This window comes from Panthera leo, chromosome D4 (assembly GCF_018350215.1).
Source record: "Panthera leo isolate Ple1 chromosome D4, P.leo_Ple1_pat1.1, whole genome shotgun sequence".
NCBI classification, from domain to species: domain Eukaryota; kingdom Metazoa; phylum Chordata; class Mammalia; order Carnivora; family Felidae; genus Panthera; species Panthera leo.
Genome location: NC_056691.1, coordinates 49,060,296 through 49,069,833, shown reverse-complemented (window position 1 = coordinate 49,069,833; position 9,538 = coordinate 49,060,296).

Below are 9,538 nucleotides of genomic sequence, written 5' to 3'. Positions count from 1 at the left end.
CAGGGATGTTTAATGAATTATATAGGAAATTGCTTAGTATTTCAAGGCAGGAAGTGACTTACTCTGCTAAAGAATTTTTAGAACAGTCCTTCTATTACTATAATGCACAAAAGAACATTAATTCCATAGGGAACACATATCCCCTAGAGAAAATAGAAACATAGAAAGCTCAGATTTATATGTAGATACAGACATGTATCATCTTGCAGCTATTTTTATTATTAAATAATATAGTGACCTTTATCTTTTTTGACTCATAGTATTTATTTAAGAAATATATTTCCAGAAAAGGGTAGTAACAAAAACTAAAACCATCTTGGTTAAAAATATGGAAAGCAAACACCTTTGTACCAATACTAGGGGAGAAGAACAGAATGGGACCAAAAGAATCCTGACTTATCTGAACTTTTCCTGCTGGTAAATTGATAGAAGGAAGTATTTATCAAAGCCAGGTCTTCATACTGCGTAAAATCAGAAGAGCTACTTCTTCCAAATCCTGCCCCTCCCCCACAATAAACCTAGTAAAATATAATCTTGGGGGATAATACCCATAGGTGAACTTTTCATGCATCAAAATGCAGATGTACTAGGAATTTTGTCTACCACGCTTCTTAGTTCCCACATATCCTTTTGTATTCCTTTCCATCCGATTTTCTTTTTTTTTTTAAATGTTTATTTTTGAGTGAGAGAGAGAGAAACAGGGGAGGAGGGACAGAGAGAGGGAGAGAGAGAATCCCAAGCAGGCTCTGTGCTGTCAGCACAGAGCCCAGTGGGGCTTGGTCTCTCACAACCCTGTGATCATGACCTGGGCCGAAATCCAGAGTCAAACGTTTAACCAACTGAGCCACCCAGGTGCCCCTCCATCCATTTTTTTTAATGAAAAGATAGAACATTGTGGTTTTTTCTGTTTCTTTTTTTCTTCCTTCCATACTCCTTCTATTCTCTCCTTCTTTTTACCTTGTTCTAACAATGTTCATGTTTAAAATAATTAAAATCCCCACTATATAACTTTTGTAGTTTGTCTCCCAAGAAATATACCTTCCAAAGATACTTAATACATGCTCCTGATATAGACTATGGATTTTATTATTTATCACTGAGAAGAGATCCCTCTTCAGATAATGAAGCCACTTCTGAGAAAACTGAGTTCTGTTGTCTTTCTGCCACATGGCAGAGCACTGCACAGATAATTTTAAAATGGTGTTTTATAAGAGAAAGCATGTGCACCTGTCTTCCTTTGCTTTATATTATGAATCTGATTATAGGCTGATCTCGGAAGTTTGTAGGGAGAGGGCATCAGTAGCACTATGACTCTTTGGAATGATTTATTTCTTAGGGTGAGTGAAGGAGAACAAATATGCCTTCCCCAAATGTGCCACCTTGGCATATTGATTATTTTGAATGAAAGTTACCGAAGACACAGCTGGAGCAAGAAGGATACTATCACCTTTTGTTGTTCCCCTAAAAGCAGAAAATGAACCTCTCATGTGATAGGCATCCTCCCTGTACCAGGAGCAGAGAACACCTCCTTATCACCACAGGTTGGGAAGTCAGGCCAAGAAGGCTATCTATAAAAAATCTTGTAATTTTACTTACTAATTTATTACCACAAGGCCAAACTTTTTTGTCTTGTTAATTCTTCACAGATTTATTGTTTATTAGGCTAAAAGGTAGGAAAGCTGCTGGCTTTGGTCATTTCTCTGAATCTCATATTTTTATGGGCCCCCATAAATACAGAATTAAATTTGTTTTTCTCCTCTTAATCTATCTTAAATGAATTTAGTTATCAGAGTAGCCAAAGAACCTAGAATAGAAGAAGGGAAAAGATTGCTTCCCCTACATGAGGCTCAAGACAAGTGAGGCCAAATGTTAGCAAAGAATGAAGAATCGTGTTATTCACACGCCATTCTGCAATTGTAGGCGCGTATCAACCCCTTGGCCTTTTACTTGTTTGCTAGTTGTTAATAGTACCAGACAAGGTCCTTTTCAAGAGAAATTTTTCTCTGATATCTCTTCAAGTTGACTGAGTATCCACATTTCAGGTCATGTAAGAATTGTTTGGAAGAAGGTTGAACAATGGCTTCCTGTAACTATTGATGATAATACTCTGTATGCCATGGGTCCTCTACTTCCTTTGGCCATAATTGTTTGCAAAAGGGTGGAGTCTAGGATTAGAGATGATATTCCTAGAAACAGGAGTCTACCTCTTACTGACTTATAAAAGCAGAATTGAGGAATCTCCAAAAGAGATTTTCTTATTGTTATAAAGTGAAAAGAAGGGACCTTGGAGTAAGGAAGTTTATATCTTGCTCAAAGTTCTGACAAACTAATTTGAGAATCTAAGTTATCCTTTCTTCTTTGCCTACAGATCAGCTTGTATGCACAGCAGAGTCTTTTGGCAAGCTCTAATACCTCAAAGAGCTCCTTAATGATATTTCTAGTAAAATGAGCATCTCTGTTAATAGAGAGATAGATTGGGATTTACCAAGTAGAAAACATGAAATTAACTACCGTTTTAGCCACTTCAGAGATAAAGCTCCACAAAAGTGCACTGAACAGGAATATGCATTGACCAGAACATTCTTATACTCCATTGCAGGGGATAATTATATAAAGTCCAGTTAGAGTTATTCAAACAAACCTGAAGATTTTGCTGCATCCATGCATTTCCTTTAAAGTTTTGTCAGGCTTATTTTTTTTTTCTTTTCTTTTCTTTTTTTTTTTTTTTTTTTTTTTTTTTTTTGGCAGAGGAGAAATATACTTAAAGACAACGTGTCCTTGTGGTTTGGGTGATCTTATTTGGATTTTACCATGTTTTCACTTGAGATCTTTTGGCATTACCAGGTGCCCTCCTGGGAAGTTTGAGATTATCTTCCTGTAATTTATATCCAGGTTTTCCCTAGTACTTCTTTCTCTGATGTTAGCATAAAATCTGCCTTCAATAATGACCCTCATAAACCCACTGCAGAGGCATGACAGGATTACAGGGATAAGAAATTTTGTAAGGACTGTGTTGGCATAATAGTTACCCAGGGCATTTCCACCCCCCCCCCCCCCTTAATTTCTAGATCAGTCGTTTGTTTTAGTGAGTGTCTGCCTACTCAACATCTACTTCTTTCAGCTGGATTAAGGCATCTAGAATTTTCCAGACCCATTGTTTTGGAGTTCCTACTGAGGTTAAGAAGTCTTGCTTTTTCCAAAGTATCCCACAATAGGATGAGGTCTGTTGTCTCATAAGCATTAACTATTTTGTCTTTGCCCAGTTAGCAGGTTCTTATAAGGGCAATCAGTTGTGCCAGTTTGCATCCCCAAAACTTCACAATAAGGAATTATATTCCAAGGGTAAACTGAGGTCTTTAATGGCGTAGTCAGCCTGTTGATTTCTCATTTCTGATGACACATTAACAAACATGTCCAAGTCTGAATTATCTAAAGCAGTTGCTAATACTGCCTCATAAAATATTGGCAATCTTTAGGTAAGTGCAAAATACTCATATTCATATTTGGGGTGTGTGTGTGAAAGGCTGTAGTTTCTTGTGCTGTTTTTTGGGGGGAGTAAGGAAAGAAATGTGACAGGGTTCAAAATGTCATCATAATGGATACTGATATGAGAAAGAGAAACAAAAAACAGTACCTCAAAGTATGTAAGCCACCTCATTGAGCAATATTGCATATTTACAGTAAGTAGTGAAGATTTTATAGCTTTGATACACTAAGGGTCAACAAAGACCTCAAGAACTTCAGCAGAAGCCTCCACAAGTTCGAAAGTGGGTGACGGTTGACAATCCTTTACTATTGGATCAAGAAACTGTTAAAAGTGGTAGGTATTTGGTGGTTTCCCCATAGTGGTTTCTGACTAGATTATTTATGAAGAAACAGGTAGATAGACGAACATATGCAGGAGATAATTGAAGAGATAATTTCAGTTTGCAAAGTTTTTGTTTATGTTCATGTTCTTGAAGCAAGAGGTTCTGTGACTGAGGATTTCTTGGGTCAGGTCATAAAGAGAAGAAGCAATTTCAAAGAAGATGGGGACTCATAGTCTGTAATAGAGAGTAAGAACCTAGAAATCCCTTGAATTGTCCTTTAGTACTTAGCCAAGTGTAGACTTGGATGTCTTATTTCAATCCAAGATAAGTTATTTGCCTCCATGAGAAAAATCAGAGAAACAAACAAACAAACAAACAACCAATGATTTGCTAACAAAATTGCAGCTTTCTCTTTAATACATTTTTATTCTCTCAGGGATCTTAATGAATATCCTTAGCAAAAAGATCCTGTGGACTTTGGTAAAAAGTCATCGTTAGATTATGATTTACTTATAAAGTAACTGGAAGTCCTTGATATTCTAATTAAGAATTTGTGGAAAGAAAAATTACTAAATCATTGGAATATAACAATCCATGTACACTGGTAGTTTTACTTAGTAACAATGAACAAGTATCAAATGCTTGAATCCAAGGAGATCCTAAGGAATAAATAATATATGTTCATATTCGTAGATGGCTGGGGTTAAGGAAAGAACAGAATTTGGATGTTGCACCCATGAAAACCTGAATGTAACAGTCATGTAGTCCTCCAATCTTAATAAATAAAGAAAAGTCTATTGACCTTATTAGGTCAAAATATTTGTAGGATAGAAGTATTTAGATTGCATTTAAAAAAATTTGTTTTAAGTTTATTTATTGAGAGAGAGAGAAAGAGAGAGGGATAGGGGCAGAGAGAGGGGAAAAGAACCCCAAGCAGATTCTGCAGTCAGAGCAGATCCTGATGCAGGGCTTGAACTCATGAACTGTGAGATCATAACCTGAGTCGAGATCAAAAGTTGGACACTTGGGGGGCACCTGGGTGGCTCAGTCGGTTGAGCGTCCGACTTCGGCTCAGGTCGTGATCTCGCTGTTTGTGGGTTCGAGCCCCGCGTCGGGCTCTGTGCTGACAGCTCAGAGCCTGGAGCCTGCTTCGGATTCTGTGTCTCCCTCTCTCTCTGACCCTCCCCCGTTCATGCTCTGTCTCTCTCTGTCTCAAAAGTAAATAAACGTTTAAAAAAAAAATTAAAAAAAAAAAAAAGTTGGACACTTGGGGCACCTGGGTGGCTCAGTTGGTTGAGCGTCTGACTTCAGCTCAGGTCACGATCTCGCGGTCCCTGAGTTCGAGCCCCGTGTCAGACTCTGGGCTGATGGCTCAGAGCCTAGAGCCTGCTTCCGATTCTGTGTCTCCCTCTCTCTCTGCCCCTCCCCCATTCATGCTCTATCTCTCTCTGTCTCAAAAATAAATAAATGTTAAAAAAAATTTAATTAAAAGTTGGACACTTAACTGACTGAGCCACCCAGGCTCCCCTAGACTGCATTTTCTACCAGCCATGATCATATGGACTCAATTCTTCTTTGGCTTCTAGTTTCAAATGGTACTATGCAAACATGAGTAAGGTTATCATCAGTCACTCTGAACCATGATGGACACTTATCCTTTAATCTGCCCAAGAATGGCAGAATCTTTTGCCCATATTGAGTCAAGTACCTCATAGAGATCTTCAAGTGGTCCCTTTAGTTAGGGTAAGGATTCAATTAAGTCTAATTCTAAACCTGGTATGACATGATTATAAATAAGAGAATCCTTAAGAAATCTAAAAAAGAGATATGTGAAGTACACTGCATCTAGCAACCCCAATACATAATAAATTACTCCATTTAAGGTGGCTGAAATGGTATGAGAAAGGAGAAAATTATGCTTCCCACTCAAAGGACCACATGTAATAGCTTCTGACTGGGAGACAAAGACTGAATGCCTGCTGCTGCCTGGTTCACTTAATGCCTCCACAGGAAAAGGATGGGCATGTTGATGGGGCTTGTTGTTGAAAACATAGTATCTATGACTACAATTTTGCTCAACAGTAGGTAAAGACAGTTCTTAAAAAATTAAGGGAGAAAATTGAAATTGGTCCCTACATCCTCCCTTGAAGGCCCTTGTCCACCAGATTTGTCCTTGCCTTTGCATTTTTTGGACAAAGCAGAACAGTTATTATTCTGGGGTTCATGTTGTTAACTGGATGCTAGCAGATGTATGGAAGTGTTTTGTAAGCGCCATCATAACTCACACTCTTCTGAGGACTTCACATACACATTTAATCCTCATAGCAACCCTGATAGCTCCTATTTTGACCATAATTTTACAGGTGAAAACTAATGAGGCATAGAAAAGTTGTTCAAGTTCACCTTCAGTCACTCTGAGTTGAACTTGTTCAAAGATCATACATTGAGAAGGAAGAAGAGTTAGGATTCGAACTCAGGCAACCTTGAAACTTCTGTCTAGGCTTTTCCCTTTATGGTTGATATTCTAAGTTTGAACTAAAAAAAATGTTTTCCCTTATTCAAATCCATCTGTTTTCTCTGTTTTTTGAGAATCATTACATTTCTGGTCCATCTAGGATTCCTTCTCTTATTTCCTATTATAGCTACATTATTTTTTTTTATTTTAAGGTGTCCATTTAATTATGTCTAAAATGTCCAAAATCAGATTCTCAGGGGGAGTTTCAACACTTCTACCAGAGATCTCTTTTATTCAGGTTTGTGTTTATTTTTTCCTCTCAATTATTGGTAATTGAAGTATTTGAGCAATTGAGATAATATTAGGTAAATATCACTTTTACCCCAGTTACTCTGTTTGATAATGTGTAGTGCTGTTTCACTGGTAATATTCACTAGTGAGGCCTCAAGTAGCTGCCGGAAAGTACAATCTTGACCCTACTAATATTCAGTAAGTTTCAGAGATTGGTTGAGGTTACCATTATTTATGCAGAAGTTTTGAAGGATATATGACCTATGCATTCATCTTCTCTCCAAAACAGAATTTGCAAACTACTGGGCAAAATTGGTCTGTATCTCTGGACCTCTTTTGTTAGGTCTACACAGTTTGATATTTTCTTAATAGCACTTAGATCCCTTTAGTGTGGACGTGCTCTCACAGAACTTGCAATCCTCTTGTCTTACCCCAGTTCTCCTTATTTGCCTGACTTTGACTGCATTTTATGCTTTTTGTTTTGTGCTCTCTGCTCTAAAACGTATCCTTGTGTGAAAACAAATAGAAAGATGTACAAATAGAGACCACATTAAATTGGTATCTCTACTGAAGTGATTTTAACTTTGGCATAAAAATATCAGACTAGATTGAAAACATATTAAAAGCAGTTCCATAGCATTCACCACTGTATTTACTGTAAGTATGTTGTTGATAATGTTTTTTTATCAGATAGGAAAACCATAGGTTTTAGATTCTGTGACTTGTGTTACTGATTTTACTTTCTTCTGCTGCTTCTAGAGAACTCATAACTATTTTTTTTATCTTCTTTGAGCAAGTATGGAGGACCTCATTCCTTAGATTTTGCATTTTCACCATATCCCTGCCTCTCCATTGGTTCTTATTCTTGGTCCCATTTTCCTTATTATAAATGCATTTCACTATGCTGTATTTATGTAGCTATGTGATTTTCTATAACTCCTGTCAAGGTAAAGGAAACTAAAGGAAAATCAACAAGTAAATATATTTTTCTAATTACATATTGTGAGTTCAAACTTTATATGCTTTTCAGTTAATATCCTATTGCTATATATTTATATCTGGAAATAGACATCTCTTTTCCATCAGAATCAAGAATCTGCTACCCAGATTAGGCAAACCTATAAACAGAGTGCCTATCAAATTAGATTTTGAGAAACTTATTTATGTTTGAACATGATACATATGATAATAACAAGGGAACTCAAGTCAACTTAACAGGGTTATTTCTAAACTGAATTTCTTTTATGGATCCCTGCCTCTTTTAAGATCTGGGGTTTCTGAATGTGACAGCTTAGAAGGAAATATATGTTTATTAATCTCTGGAATCTGTTCATTTGAAATTAAATATTTTTGTAACTTTTAAGGTTCTCAACTACTATATAAAATATATACATATGATGCCATGAGTTTTGAGGGCTAGACAATTTTGATTAATTTGGTAACATAATTAATTGATCAAAGAATGAGTTCACTTAGTGAAATGACTAACTTGAAATGTTCAAGATTTGCTTTTTCTTTCCCCACCAACGCAGCCTATAGTTTCATTTAATTGATTGAACTCACCCGTTATTTGAGTGCCGGATAGATAGTCTAATGTACATACCAATCAGTTGGAATTCCCTTTTGTATATATTTTACCTCTATCTGCCTTGTCTGTTAGTGAACATGTATAAACTCAGTTATCCATACCCCTGCATATACAGCACAGTAGTAAAATTAATCAATACCTATGTTTCCTAAAAAAAAGAAATTTAACCCAAGTGCACCATATTTCAGGCCCTGGAATATTTGCACATTCTAAGAACATGCACAGAACTTTACAGAAAGACACAGAAGTCATCATTACAGTGTCACAGAATGGATCTGAGTGACCATGTAGGCCCAAGTTTTCATTTTACAAATGCGAAAAATCAGTGATTTTATTTGCCTTTCTGTGTATTAAAACAAATGGAACCACAGTCCTCTCAAATTTCAGTCTGCATAGTGCAGGAAGCGAAGAGGTAATGCCTCAGCATGGGGCAGTAAACTGAGGGTCACAGTAAAGAAAGGATGAGTGCTAAAACCAGGGGATGTTTAAATGTTATTGAAGTAGGAAGAATCATGAGGAAGGTGTGTTATATCATCAGTAGGACATTAGGGAATGATTCAGAGGAGGGGTCACACTGCAGCTGTGTCCCTCTTTTTTTTTTTAAGAGAGCATGAGCAGGGGAGAAGCAGAGAGAGAGGGAGACAGAGAATCCCAAGCAGGATACTATGCTGCCACTGCAGAGCCTGACGTGGAGTTCGAACTCGGGAACCATGGGATCATGACCTGAGCTGAAACCTGGTGGAGTCAGCCACTTACCTGACTGAGCCACCCAGGAGCTCCACACTACAGCTATCTCTGGAAGGCAGTGAAGTGGATGTGTGAGGAAGAGTCTTCCAGCAGGAGGAAGGCTTTGTTCAAATGACAGAAACACATGAGAGCACCACAACTTTGAAGACTTGCCAGTAAGATAGCGTGACTAATGCAAAGAATGTGTATATGCTCACAGGAGGATAGGAAGAGCGTCTCCCAATTGTCTAACTTTGGGCAAGTTACCTACCCAGGGACTCTGGGCCTTTATTTTCTCATCTAATTTAATAATGCTGATTAGTACGAACTAAGGATTATCTCCACAGAAAGAGAAGAATCTGGAAAACAGGCAGGATATAAAAAGAACTTGGTTTGATCAGGTGAGGAAATCACAATTTATCCCAAATGTAATTGAGAGCAGTTGGTAAATTTCGAACACAAAAATTTTGTGTTTAAAAAAATCATCCCATGGGACGCCTGGGTGGCTCAGTCAGTTAATCGTCCCACTTCCACTCAGGTCATGATCTCATGGTTCATGGGTTCGAGCCGCGCCCGGCTCTCTGCTGACAGCTGAGAGCCTAGAGGCTGCTTGGGATTCTGTGTCTCCCCATCTCTCTGCCCCTCCCCCGCTCATACTCTGTCTCTCAA